Below are 14,532 nucleotides of genomic sequence, written 5' to 3'. Positions count from 1 at the left end.
AAAAAATGGGGATGTTGTAAAAAATATGTATAGGAAAATAATTGTTAGTAAAAAGGGCATTCTTAAAAAATTTAAAAATTTTAATGCATGATGAAATGTGATAAATTCATAATATATATGACAATAATAGTAGTATTCATGAAAATGTTTCAGATAAAAACATATATGAATGAAACAATATATCTACACTCTGCATATGGTGTTGATAAAATTGATAGTGTAAATAGGGTTTAAACCACAGTGGGAATCTTGAAGGTGAAAATAAATATAAATTTGAAGACTTGTATAAACAGAAAATATGAAAATTTTTATATAATTTATAATTATCGCTCAGAAGAATATTTATTAAAATTATTAATATAAAATTATTAATGTAAAAAATGAGATGAAATATATCATGATAAAAATGAAATATATCATGAAGACTAGGAGGAGAGGTCCATGAATATATACAACAGCAGAAGATTGTAGGGGTGCTAATTATTTATTTTATTCAGAGATTACATATTTTTTATATTTCATATTTTTTTTTAAATATTTTTTTTTATATTTTCAATACAATTATTCGCATCATATGTCTGTCACCACATGCAAGGGCCCTGCTTGGTGATTAACATACTTACCTATTATATCTATTTTATTTAATAAATGTCGTACATTGGATCCTTACTCTCTATTTAGTTTTTCTTCCTTTTTTCTTCCTTTTACTTTGTACTTTTGAGGACTGGTCCCCTATAAATATCCCTATTTATATTACATTTCTATAACATTTTTAGGCCTTTTGGGTGAAGGCAACACCTTTAACCTCAAGTACATCTCTATATCCAAAGTGAGTTACACAATTCTATCATATTTCCTACCTGTTTTATTAATAGACATACAGTACAGACCAAAAGTTTGGACACCTTCTCATTCGGAGTTTTCTTTATTTTCATGACTATGAAAATTGTAGATTCACACTAAAGGCATTAAAACTATGAATTAACACATGTGGAATTATATACATAACAAAAAAGTGTGAAACAACTGTCACATTCTAGGTTCTTCAAAGTAGCCACCTTTTGCTTTGATTACTGCTTTGCACACTCTTGGCATTCTCTTGTTGAGATTCAAGAGGTAGTCACCTGAAATGGTTTTCACTTCACAGGTGTGCTGGTGTGGAGGAGGAGGTGTGATGGTGGGGGGGGGGGAGGGGGGGGGGGGGGGCTTTGCTGGTTACACTGTTGGGGATTTGTTCAAAATTGAAGGCATACTGAACCAGCATGGCTACCACAGCATCTTGCAGAGGCATGCCATTCCATCCGGTTTGAGTTTAGTTGGACCATCATTTATTTTTCAACAGCACAATGGCCCCAAACACCTCCAGGCTGTGTAAGGGCTATTTGACCAAGAAGGAGAGTGATGGGGTGCTGCGCCCATATGACCTTGCCTCCACAGTCACAAGACCTGAACCCAATCGAGATGGTTTGGGATGAGCTGGACCGCAGAGTGAAGGCAAAAAGGGCCAACAAGCGCTAAGCATCTCTGGGAACTCCTTCAAGACTGTTGGAAGACCATTTCAGGTGACTACCTCTTGAAGCTCATCAAGAGAATGCAAAGAGTGTGCAAAGCAGTAATCAAAGCAAAAGGTGGCTAGAACCTAGAATATGACATATTTTCAGTTGTTTCACACTTTTTTGTTATGTCTATAATTCCACATGTGTTAATTCATAGTTTTGATGCCTTCAGTGTGAATCTACAATTTTCATAGTCATGAAAATAAAGAAAACTCTGAATGTGTGTCCAAACTTTTGGTCTGTACTGTATATTCCAGGGTGGTGAATGCTGCAGCTCTACTATATTGACTACACAGCAAGGAGTTTTAGCTACACTCAAAAAATAATGTACCAAGAAGGAGTTGATAGAATCAAAGAAAACTTTATATGAGTGAATGCAGGGCTGGCCCAAGACATTGTGCTGCCTGGGTCCAAGAGCGAAATGCTTTAAACACGGTGTTCAAAGTTGATCTCCGCGTCTAAAATGAAAGTAAAAGCTTCCCGGCAGCTCAGTCGGGCTGATCGGGACAATCACAATGTCCCGATCAGCTAGAACACGAGCAGAGGTCCCCTTACCTGCCTCCATCACATCCGATTGGCGATTGATTGCTTCAAGCCTGAAATCCAGATAACACTGATCTTTGCCGTGTCAATGCATGGCAATGATCTGTGCATGAGATCGGTATGTGCAGTGTAATAGCCACTAGGGGGAGCTATTACACTGCAAAAAAAAAAAGGGTGAAAAAAAGTTAATAAAGATAATTTAACCCCTTCCCTAATAAAAGTTTGAATCACCCCCCTTTTCCCATAAAAAAAAAAACTGTGTAAATAAAAATAAACATATGTGGTATCGCCGCGTGTGGAAATGTCCAAACTATAAAAATATATCATTAATTAAACCACACGGTCAATGGCATATGGGCAAAAAAATTCCAAAATAGCGTATTTTTGGTCACTTTTTATATCATGAAAAAATGAATAAAAAGCGATCAAAAAGTCTGATGAATACAAAAAAGGTACACAGCGCAAAAAATGAGCCCTCATACCAGTCCGTATGCAGAAAAATGAAAAAGTTTTAGGGGTCAGAACAGGACAATTTTAAACATATACATTTTCCTGCATGTAGTTAAAATTAAAATGATACCCATGCTTACATGCTTTTCTTTTAATGTACTGCTTTTAAAAAAAAAGTAAAGCATTTTTTTATTGTGTTCTGACCACTATAACTTTTTTAACCTCCTTCTCCTCATGTAATCTACTGTCAGCGTCTATGTGGGTGTGGTCACCCAAAAGGGGCATATCCTCAATATTTTCATAAAGAAACAACATATTTACTAAGGTTTCCACAGAAAATGTGGTTGATTTGAGCTGAGGAAAACCCAACAGATCAGAGCATGTGTATAAAAAAAAAAACGCAACTGTATCTATAACAAGTGGGCAGTCTCTACTTTAGAGGAAAGAAGGTTTCTACATCAGCATAGACGGGGGTTCTTTACTGTAAGAGCAGTGAGACTTTGGAATTCTCTCCTGCAGGAGGTGGTCATGGGGAACTCTGTAAAATAATTTAAAAGAGGTCTGGATGCATTTTTGGAGAATAATAACATCGCTGGTTATGTATTCTAGATCTATAGGGACAGAACATTGATCCAGGGATTTATTCTGATGCCATATTTGGAGTCGGGAAGGAATTTTTACCTCTAGTATGAGTTTTTTTTTTGCCTTCCCCTGGATCAACTCAGTAGAGACTCATTAGGGATATAGGTTGAACTTGATGGACTCCAGTCTTTTTTCAACCTTATTAACTATGTTACTGGCCCTTATTTACTAAATGTGTTGTGTAGGTTTCTTTGTGGGTTTTAATTCCCTACAATTTATTTTCCACGGTATTTACTAAGGTTTCCCTACATTTTCCACTTTCCCTACACTTTGGGGTCGCTTTTTTTTTTTTTTTTTTACACGTGCTCTGATCTGTCTGGTTTTCCTAAGCTCAAATCCACCACATTTTATGTGGAAACCATAATAAATATGTTGTTTTTTTGTGAAAATGTCGGGAACACGCCCCTTTTCAGAGACCACACCCCCTTTCCCTGGCAGACACGCCTCTTTTCGGGTTTTCTTAGCAAAATGGAGAGTTAGTCAGGTTTTTCCAATTCTGGCGCAAATTCTGGCGCAGACCCGACAAAACAAGTCGGGTTTGCAATAGTAATTGAGGGCCACTATGTTACTAGGGAAAAGTGCAAAATGTAGGGAAACCTTAGTAAATAGTAAATCAGGGCCAATGTATGTAAGTGATTCCAATATTAGAGTGAACGGATACCTTTATTGGGGAAAGCTATACGATTAAAAAGAGTCTCTACTGTTCTGTTGGGCCACGTCCAGTCTGGATATAAGATGAGATACGGTTGGGCATTGAGGTATACAGATCCTGTAAAACATCCATATTTTCCCACAGATGTTATGCCTGCGCTTGTAGATTCTGTAGATCCTGCATACCCATAGGTTACTGAAGCTATTGTCCCAGCTGGTTTCAAATTATTTATTGCTGATAAATCTGTTGACATGGCAGGCCAAGGAAGTGTACCAATCTGGCGGAGATGTTCCTGGAAATCCTTCTGTGTAGATGATGAGCATTATCCTCCAGAAAAATGCCAGTAGAAATCCCTGCCGTTAGAGGAATCACATGTGGCCACCAGATGTCCAGCACATATCGTGTAACTGTTAATGTCCCTCTTATCGTTACTAGAGGTGACTGCCTGTCGAATGCGATGGCTCCCCAGGTCATCACACCTGAAGTTGGGGCAGTGTGTTATTGCACAGCAGAAGCCTTCTCTCAAAGTCCTTCAACTAGGCAAAATGTCTTAGGGTGCGTTCCCACCTGGCGTATACGCGGCGTATTTCACGCTGCACAAAATTTGTGGCAGCAGCGGGAAATACGATGCGCATTCCTCGCTCACTATACACACAGGGCTTTCCGGCAGCAGCCCTATGTGTGCAGTGAGTTTTGGAGGTGGAGCCGTGTGCCAGCATGACTGTGATGCGCGGCTCCGCTTCCAAAACTCACTACACACATAGGGCTGCTGCCAGAAAGCCCTGTGCGAGGAATACCCGCTGCTGCTGCAAATTTTGCACCGCATGAAATATGCTGCGTAAACACCAGGTGTGAAAGCACCTTTAAGAGGAAATCTGTGGCAGAATAGGAGATAAGTAGCTGATCGCAAGGTCTGACTGCTGGGGCCCCCCACGATCACCGGGATAGGACCCCTGCACTAAGTGAGGAGCACGTGCTGCAGACTGCATGTGCTTCCTTCATTCCTATAGGAACATCGAAACGACCAGAGTACAGTTCTCAGGCATCACGCCCTGACATTAGGTATCCTCCTTTGATCATGCAGCTGTGACCCTTGACCTCGGCACTAAAAGAGTAAGATGATCAGGATTATAAATTCCAACAATCTTACCTATCTCACACAGCGCAGAACCTGCTCCACAGTGGAATGGCACACCAGTCCAGGGCTTATTCTCCATCACCACAAAAACATGGCACTGTAGAAATAGGCCCAAACAGCTGCTGCAAACAGGCTTTTTGATGGTTGTTAAAGGGTTAAGGGACAACCAGGATCTCAGTTTCACTTTTCTAGAAAGTTACAAAGATGACAGGAAATCTGATTGTTTTCCCCTAGAAGCTATATGAAGTTATTGAAATGCAGGGAAGGGACTTTCTGAGCAGTGTCTATAATTAAAAAATAATCTGCATTGTTCTAAGGCCGGGGTATTTACATTCTGGAGATTGATGCCTCACTTCAGAGAATGTAATCAGAAACCTGTCATTGTCTTTTTTATATGGCTTTATAAGTCTTTATGGGAAAGTTGTTACATCTAAGGGAGGGAGGGTATGAGAACGTTTCACTCTATTTTTCAGACTTTTCCAAATTTTCCAGGTTTAAAGCTATTTATGTGGTTCAGCAAATATCTTAACCCCTTAAGGACCAAGGATGTACCGGTACGTCCCTGGTCCTGCTCCCGTGATATAACGCGGGGTTACACGGTAACCCCGCATCATATCACGGCGGGCCCGGCGTCATAGTGAAGCCGGGACCCGCCGCTAATAGCGCGCAGCGGCTAAAAGCGAAAGTGAAACCATGCTGGTTAACTCAGTGGGCTGTTCGGGATAGCCGGCATCCCGAACAGCTTACAGGACAGCGGGCCTACCTGCCTCCTCGCTGTCCGATCGCTGAATGACTGCTCAGTGCCTGAGATCAAGGCATGAGCAGTCATGCGGCAGAATCATCGATCACTGGTTTCCTATGAGAAACCAGTGATCAATGATAAAGATCAGTGTGTGCAGTGTTATAGGTCCCTATGGGATAACAAAGATCAGTGTGTGCAGTGTTATAGGTCCCTATGGGCGCTACAACACTGCAAAAAAAAAAAGTGAAAAAAAAGTGAATGAATATCATTTAACCCCTCCCCTATTAAAAGTTTGAATCACCCCCCTTTTCCCATAAAAAAAAAAAACACAGTGTAAATAAAAATAAACATATATGGTATCACCGCGTGCGGAAATGTCCTAATTATAAAAATATAACGTTAATTAAACCGCTCGGTCAATGGAGTGCGCGCAAAAAAAAATTCCAAAGTCCAAAATAGTGCATTTTTGGTCACTTTTTATATCATTTAAAAATGAATAAAAAGTCAATAAGATCAATAAGTCCTATCAATGCAAAAATGGTACAGTTAAAAACTTCAGATCACGGCGCAAAAAATGAGCCCTCATAATGCCCCATACACGGAAAAATAAAAAAGTTATAGGGGTCAGAAGATGACAATTTTAAACGTATTAATTTTCCTGCATGTAGTTATGATTTTTTCCAGAAGTCCGACAAAATCAAACCTATATAAGTAGGGTATCATTTTAATTGTATGGACCTAAGGAATAAAGATAAGGTGTCATTTTTACCGAAAAATGTACTACGTAGAAACGAAAGCCCCCAAAAGTTACAAAACGGCGTATTTTTTTTCAATTTTGTCGCACAATGATTTTTTTTCCATTTCACCGTTGATTTTTGGGCAAAATGACTGACGTCATTACAAAGTAGAATTAGTGTTGCAAAAAATAAGCAATCATATGGATTTTTAGGTGCAAAATTGAAAGAGTTATGATTTTTTAAAGGCAAGGAGCAAAAAACGAAAATGCAAAAACGGAAAAAACCCCGGTCCTTAAGGGGTTAATAGGGGTAGAAGTTCAGGTTTTCCCAGCCCCATATGCCCTTCTTCCCTTCAGTCACTGGGCAGAAAGGACATTTCCTGCAGGAACAAAACTTCACTGGAGACGAGAAGAAGAGGTCAGCAGTGACCAGGCTGCAGCCTAATGCAGTTAAAAGAATATTTTGGGTTAAAAAAATGGATTTAATGGTTGGCGAGGTGTCTTGCAGCTGGGATCCCTGGTGATCAGCTATAATCTGCAGGACAGTATGACGGCAAATGTTCAGCTCAAAAAATTGATGAAAAAATTAATAAAAAGCGATCAAAAAGTCAGATCAATGCAAAAATGGTACCGCTAAAATCTTCAGATCACGGCGCAAAAAATTAGCCCTCATACTGCCCCATAAGCGGTAAAATAAAAAAGTTATAGGGGTCAGAATATGACAATTTTAAACGTATACATTATTCTGCATGTAGTTATGATTTTTTACAGAAGTGCGACAAAATCAAACCTATATAAGTAGGGTATCATTTTAACCATATGGACCTACAGAATAAAGAGAAGGTGTCATTTTCACAGAAAAATTTACCCGGTAGAAATAGAAGCCCCCAAAATTTACAAAATTGTGTTTTTTCTGCCTGACATCGCACATATCAACATCGCGGTCCCCGCTCCAGGCGCATGCGCAGTGGCGGATGCTATTCCGATTTCACGGAGGGATATAACGTTTGTGCCCTGGGTGAAATGTTTCTATGGCTACACATATAGACATATTGTTTTTCACGGGATATGTACGTGTTACCTTTATAATGTCCATTTTTAATTGTCTTTTATGAATATGTACCTGTAGCACGATCCCCCACTTCCAGGGGGCGTGGCCTATGTACCTGTTGGCGCCAAATTCATTTATAAATAGTGTGTATGCACAGTCACAACTCTGTAAGCCATTCTTCTTGATGAAGAGGCATTGTGGCCTCGAAATGCGTTGTTGCACAGCTTAATAAAGAAATATACTTACTTGAAACAGCTTCTGCAGTGGTTTGCGCTACCAGTACCGTTTTTTTTCTTGTTCATCCATCTTGACAGAGGAATGGCTGTGGATATAGTGTTTCTGGATTTTGCTAAAGCGTTTGATACTGTCCCTCATAGACGTCTGACAGGTAAGTTAAGGTCTTTGGGCTTGGAAACTTTAGTTTGTAACTGGATTGAACACTGGCTCATGGATTGTACCCAGAAAGTGGTGGTTAATGATTCGTACTCTGATTGGTCCCCGGTTATTAGTGGTGTACCCCAAAGTTCAGTACTGGGCCCGCTGTTGTTTAATTTATTTATCAATGATATAGAGGATGGTATTAACAGCTCTGTTTCTATCTTTGCAGATGACCCCTTACTCAGCTGCACAAAGATATCAGTGACTGCAGCACTGATGGGACACATATAGTTGTGTATTCTCCTGACTGTGTCCCATCAGTGCTGTAGTCACTGATATCTTTGTCCCTTTGGCCCTGCCTGTTAGTCACTTATATAGTTGTATATTCTCCTGACTAAGTGACTAACAGGCAGGGCCAGACAGACAAAACAGGTATTGAAGAATAATACGCCCATTTTTCTGGTGGGGGTCAAACTGCTGGGACCCCCACCAATCACCAATCAGCTTTTGTAAAGCTATAACTCCCATCATGTCTAGAGAGCCTCAGGCATTATAGGAGTTGTAGTTTTTCAACAGCTGGAGAGCCATAGATTAGGGTACAGCATCACCCATCATCCCTGCAGAACTTACAACTGACTCCAGCTCTGATGGGACAGTCAGGATAAAACACAATGATATCACTGACCTGAGTGACGTCTTCTCTGTTGTCTTTTCTTTCCTTCTCCATCTGGTCCAGACGTCAGGACATCTTCCAGCTCCATCTTCTCTGCAGAGTCTGACACCCGGACATCATAGGTTCTCACTTTGTCAGTAGATTCTCATCCTCTGTATGAGGACAATAATCATTATTATTATGCTAAATACTGTACCCCCTGAATATAATACTGCCACACACTGTATCCCCTGAATATAATACTGCCACACACTGTGCCCCTGAATATAATACTGCCACACACTGTACCCCTGAATATAATCCTGCCACACACTGTGCCCCTGAATATAATCCTGCCACACACTGTGCCCCTGAATATAATCCTGCCACACACTGTACCCCTAAATATAATACTGCCCCACACTGTACCCCTGAATATACTCCTGCCACACACTGTGCCCCTGAATATAATACTGCCACACACTGTACCCCTGAATATAATACTGCCACACACTGTGCCCCTGAATATAATCCTGCCACACACTGTACCCCTAAATATAATACTGCCCCACACTGTACCCCTGAATATAATCCTGCCACACACTGTACCCCTGAATATAATCCTGCCACACACTGTACCCCTGAATATAATCCTGCCACACACTGTACCCCTGAATATAATACTCATTAGTGCATACCACATAACTACATCTAAGTAGTGTACTAATTTGTACCTGTTAATCTGTCAAGGGTCTATATACTGTGAAAGGGCAGCCAATAGTACACACCTGCTTCTATTCTAGACAAATACTGTTTTAAGTGAACTGAAGCGTATTGTACTCCCCTCATATACGCAATAAGTATGTCAGGCAGAGTAGTGAAATTTCAATTACTAAATCCATGATATCAATTTCAAAATCTTAAATTTTAATTTAAAAATCATAGATTTCAATGGTCTCGTCATATTGCTTCCAACTCCAGGCTGTGCCATTTAGACACTATATGGTCTCCTCATGCTTCAGCCAACTCCAGGCTGTGTCATTCAGCCAGTATATGGTTTACTGATGCTGCTGGGCCTGGGAATAAAAAAAATTGTTATGGTAGCACTAGCTACCCAAAATCTTCAGTTTAAATTTCAAACTTCGTCTTTTTTTCTCAGGGATTGTGAAGCCCTGGGGTCTCCTCATGCTTCAGCCAACTCCAGGCTGTGCCATTCCGACCCTATATGGTCTCCTCCTACTGATGCCACCTCCAGGCTCTGTCATTGTGCTGACATATGACATGGGACTCCTTGTTAGATTAGGTCCTTTGCACCCACACGCCGGGGCCCGGGACACTAAAACGTAGATTTCTATTTAAAATTCTTATATTTCAATGGTCTCCTCATGCTTCAGCCACCCTCAGGCTATACCATTCAAACACTACATGGGCTCCTTATGCTTTCCTACACTCCAGGCTGTGTCATTCAGCCAATATATCGTTTTCTGATGCTACTGGGACATTAAAGCCAAATATGTTCTGGTAGCACTAGCTAACGCAAATGCTAAATTAAGATTTCAAGCTTGATCTTTCAATGTAAGTGCTTAATTGAGATTTCAAGCTTGATCTTTCAATGTAAGGGGTTATGAAACCTTCTGGTGTACTGCTGATGCCTGCTCCTGACTGTGTGTTTCAGAAACTACTTGGCTTATTGATGCTTCTGGGCTTGGGCCTTACATTTTTGGATGTTTAGCACAAGCTAAATACATGCTTAATAGAAATTTCAACATTGATCTTTCAATGAAAGGGGTTATGAAACCCTCGGGTGTACTGCTGATGCCTGCTTCTGACTGCTTCTGTGACTTTCAGGAACTACTTGGCTTATTGGTGCTTCTAGGCTTGAGCCTTAAATTTTTGGATGTTTAGCACGAGCTGTGTAAATAAAAATAAACATAAGTGGTATCGCTGCGTGCGTAAATGTCCGAACTATAAAATGATATCCTTAATTAAACCGCACGGTCAATGGCGTACACGCAAAAAAATTCCAAAGTCCAAAATAGCGTATTTTTGGTCACTTTTTATATCATAAAAATATTTATAACAAGCGATCAAGAATTGCCGATCAATGTAAAAATGATAACAATAAAAACTTCAGAACACGGCGCAATAAATGAGCCCTCATACTGCCCTGTACGCGGAAAAATAAAAATGTTATAGGGGCCAGAAGATGACAATTTTAAACATATAAGTTTTCCTGCATGTAGTTATGATTTTTTTCAGAAGTACGACAAAATGAAACCTATATAAGTAGGGTATCATTTTAATCGTATGGACCTACAGAATAAAGATAAGGTCTCATTTTTACCGAAAAATGCACTGTGTAGAAACGGAAGTTCCCAAAAGTAACAAAATGAAATTTTTTCTTCAATTTTGTCGCACAATGAATTTTTTTCCATTTCCATGCAAAACTGAAAGGGCTATGATTTTTAGAAGGTGATGAGGAAAAAAATGAAAATGCAAAAATGGAAAAAACGCTGAGTCCTTAAGGGGTTAAACCTACAGGAGTTTTTAGGACTTCCTATTCTAAATCCATTGGCATGAATATGGAGTTTGTCCTCCTTTGTGTCTCTCAGGTATACAAAAAGTCATCTCAAGAAAGTGACCCACCTGCTATCCAGAGGATATGTTATATAATTATAAGTATCTAATCTGTGGGGTCAGAGTCCTGGGACCCCCACCGATCACAGAAACTGGGGTCCCTTGTTTCCTGTGTGAATGTAGCGGGTGTTGAATATGTTCAGTGCCTCATGGTTCACTTGTGATGGGACTGCAGAAGATAGCCGACGACAATGCTGTGCTCTCCTCTGCTACCCTTACGAAGTGAATACAGCGACATTGTATGTCTGTGTTTCCCAACCAGTGTGCCTCCAGCTGTTTGATAAACTACAACTCCCAGCTTGCCCGGACAGCCTTTGGCAATGTCTTTGGCTGTCGAGGATTGCTGGGAGTTGTAGTTTTGCCACAGCTGGAAGTATACTGGTTTGAGAACACTGGTGAGAGTAAAAGGGATCCCCCCATTCCTATAATCAGTGGCGGTCCCAGTAGTCAAACCCCCCCACCAATCACCTAATCCAGTGTTTCCCCACCAAGGTGCCTCCAGCGGTTACAAAACTACTACTCCCAGCATGCCTGGACAGCTGAAGGCCTGGTATGGAAACACTGACCTAATCTGTGAATAGTACACTGCTCAAAAAAATAAAGGGAACACTTAAACAACACAATGTAACTCCAAGTCAATCCCACTTCTGTGAAATCACACTGTCCACTCAGGAAGAACACTGATTGACAATCAATTTCACATGCTGTTGTGCAAATGGAACAGACAACAGGTGGAAATTATAGGCAATTAGCAAGACACCCCCAATAAAGGAGTGGTTCTACAGGTGGCAACCACAGACCACTTCTCAGTTCCTATGCTTCCTGGCTGATGTTTTGGTCACTTTTGAATGCTGGCGGTGCTTTCACTCTAGTGGTAGCATGAGATGGAGTCTACAACCCACACAAGTGGCTCATGTAGTGCAGCTCATCCAGAATGGCACATCAATGCGAGCTGTGGTAAGAAGGTTTGCTGTGTCTCTCAGCGTAGTGTCCAGAGCATGGAGGTGCTACCAGGAGACAGGACAGTACATCAGGAGATGTGGAGGAGGCCGTAGGAGGGCAACAACCTGCAGCAGGACCGCTACCTCCGCCTTTGTGCATGGAGGAGCATGAGGAGCACTGCCAGAGCCCTGCAAAATGACCTCCAGCAGGCCACAAATGTGCATGTGTCCACTCAAACAGTCAGAAACAGACTCCATGAGGGTGGTATGAGGGCCCGACATTCACAGGTGGGGGTTGTGCTTACAGCCCAACATCGTGCAGGATGTTTGGCATTTGCCAGAGAACACCAAGATTGGCAAATTCGCCACTGGCGCCCTGTACTCTTCACAGATACATCAAAGTTGGATCGGCCTGTAGTGCGGTTTTCCACTTTGATTTTGAGTGTGACTCCATATCCAGACCTCCATGGGTTGATAAATTTGATTTCCATTGATAATTTTTGTGTGATTTTGTTGTCAGCACATTTATATATGTAAAGATGAAAGTATTTCTTACGATTAGTTCATTCATTCAGATCTAGGATGTGTTATCTTAGTGTTCCTTTTATTTTATTGAGCAGTGTAGGAAAGTTACCGTCCCGGGATAACCCCTTGTAGACTTTACACTTTGTAATGATACAATTCCTTGAAGTCCGGACTATGTTGGGGAAGCTGCCCCTACCAAACCCGGGAACAATCCTCCACTCATTGGGGGAGAATTCTCAAAACCTGTATAAAGGAAAAGGGGAGCAGTTGCCCATAGCAACATATCAGATCGCCTCTTTCATTGTTTTCAGAGGCCTTTTTTTTATAAAAAAAAAAAACAAAAACACAGGTTTTGATAAATCTTCCCAATTGACCTCAATGAAGAATTCACTTATGAACTATTGAAATGGGAATGTTTTATATATTTATATATATATATATATATATATATATATATTTTTTTTTTTTTTTCCTTTGGATGAGGAGGGGGGATTACCTATGGGAATTTAATGGGGATTTCCAGTTTGGGGACTCCCCCTTGGGATGAATAGCTGTCAGCTGTATTATATCTGCTGCATTGCTGGGTATTGTGGGGTGCAGCCTAGACCCAGGAAGAGCTTCATTGTAAGTATTCTGGATATATTACCTATAGATATTCGATAGTTTTTGTACTATGCACTGATATGTAGGCGCTGTCTGCTCTGGGGGCAGAACTTCATGCAGCTACTTTCACTTTCCTTCTGTGTAGATAGTTCCCGGCTGTCACCCACCTCGTCTGCACAGGAGCAGCAACCACGGGGCGACCTCTATATACAGAGGGCTACAGGGGGATTTCCATAGGACCCATAGACCCGTGGGTGTCTACATTCATATAACATTGTGGAGATTAAAAAGACACAGAAAACCGCCGCCCCAGAGCGATGTACAGAGCAAGAGACGCAGCGTGTGACCTGTGATCTGTGCTAAACACATTCAGGGTAAGTGCTGGCGGTGCCGGAGCGGTATTTGTTCTAAAGGCTCTGAGGAGGGGGCTCTGAGGAGGGGGCTCTGAGGAGGGGGCTCTGAGGAGGGGGCTCTGAGGAGGGGGCTCTGAGGGAATGACCGCTTTATTATTGTGCCATGTTACTTGTACGTGCAGAGATTTAATGTTTTTCCTCAATGTGGTATAGAGATATGAGATAGATAGATATGAGATAGATAGATAGATAGATATGAGATAGATAGATAGAAAGATAGATAGATAGGAGATATGTAGATATGAGATAGATGGATAAATAGATAGATATGAGATAGATGGATATGAGATAGATAAATAGATATGAAATAGATAGATATGAGATAGATAGATATGAGATATGTAGATATTAGATAGATGGATAAATAGATAGATATGAGATCGATAGGAGATAGATAGATATGAGATAGATAAATAGATATGAAATATATAGATATGAGATAGATAGATATGAGATATGTAGATATTAGATAGATAAGATATAGATAGGAGATAGTTAGATACATATGAGATAGATAGATATGAGATAGATAGATATGAGATATGTAGATATGAGATAGATGGATAAATAGATAGATATGAGATCGATAGGAGATAGATAGATATGAGATAGATAAATAGATATGAAATAGATAGATATGAGATATGTAGATATTAGATAGATATGAGATCGATAGGAGATAGATATGAGATAGATAGATATGAGATATGTAGATATGAGATAGATAGATGGATAAATAGATAGATATGAGATAGATAGATGGATAAATAGATAGATATGAGATCGATAGGAGATAGATATGAGATAGATAGATAGATAACAGATAGATAGGAGATAGATAGATAGATACATACATACATATGAGATAGATAG

At 40.4% G+C, this 14,532-nt stretch overlaps 1 protein-coding gene and 1 long non-coding RNA gene across 7 annotated transcripts in view; one reads left to right on the top strand and one right to left on the bottom strand.

Annotated features, from left to right (window-relative positions):
* Positions 1 to 14,532, top strand: part of FLT3LG (fms related receptor tyrosine kinase 3 ligand) — a 137,773-nt gene that overhangs the window by 11,135 nt on the left and 112,106 nt on the right. Inside the window, exons 1-2 of one of the 3 annotated variants that reach the window (XM_056544402.1) lie at positions 13,252 to 13,267; positions 13,392 to 13,620. The exons of 1 other annotated variant lie outside the window; for it this stretch is intronic. The gene's annotated coding sequence lies outside the window, so the exon portion shown is untranslated. Of the gene's footprint in view, positions 1 to 13,251; positions 13,268 to 13,391; positions 13,621 to 14,532 lie in introns of those variants that run through there. One more of the 3 variants, XM_056544401.1, reaches the window with a different exon arrangement.
* Positions 1 to 14,532, bottom strand: part of LOC130294504 (uncharacterized) — a 79,961-nt gene that overhangs the window by 64,262 nt on the left and 1,167 nt on the right. For all 4 annotated transcript variants that reach the window (XR_008848525.1, XR_008848523.1, XR_008848522.1 and 1 more), the window contains exon 2: positions 8,574 to 8,713. This is a non-coding gene — a long non-coding RNA (uncharacterized LOC130294504). The remainder of the gene's footprint in view (positions 1 to 8,573; positions 8,714 to 14,532) is intronic.

The sequence above is a fragment of the Hyla sarda genome, chromosome 10, assembly GCF_029499605.1.
Source record: "Hyla sarda isolate aHylSar1 chromosome 10, aHylSar1.hap1, whole genome shotgun sequence".
Lineage (NCBI taxonomy): Eukaryota > Metazoa > Chordata > Amphibia > Anura > Hylidae > Hyla > Hyla sarda.
The sequence above is the reverse complement of the archived record's forward strand: the minus strand, read 5'-3'. Positions and strand labels throughout refer to the sequence as shown.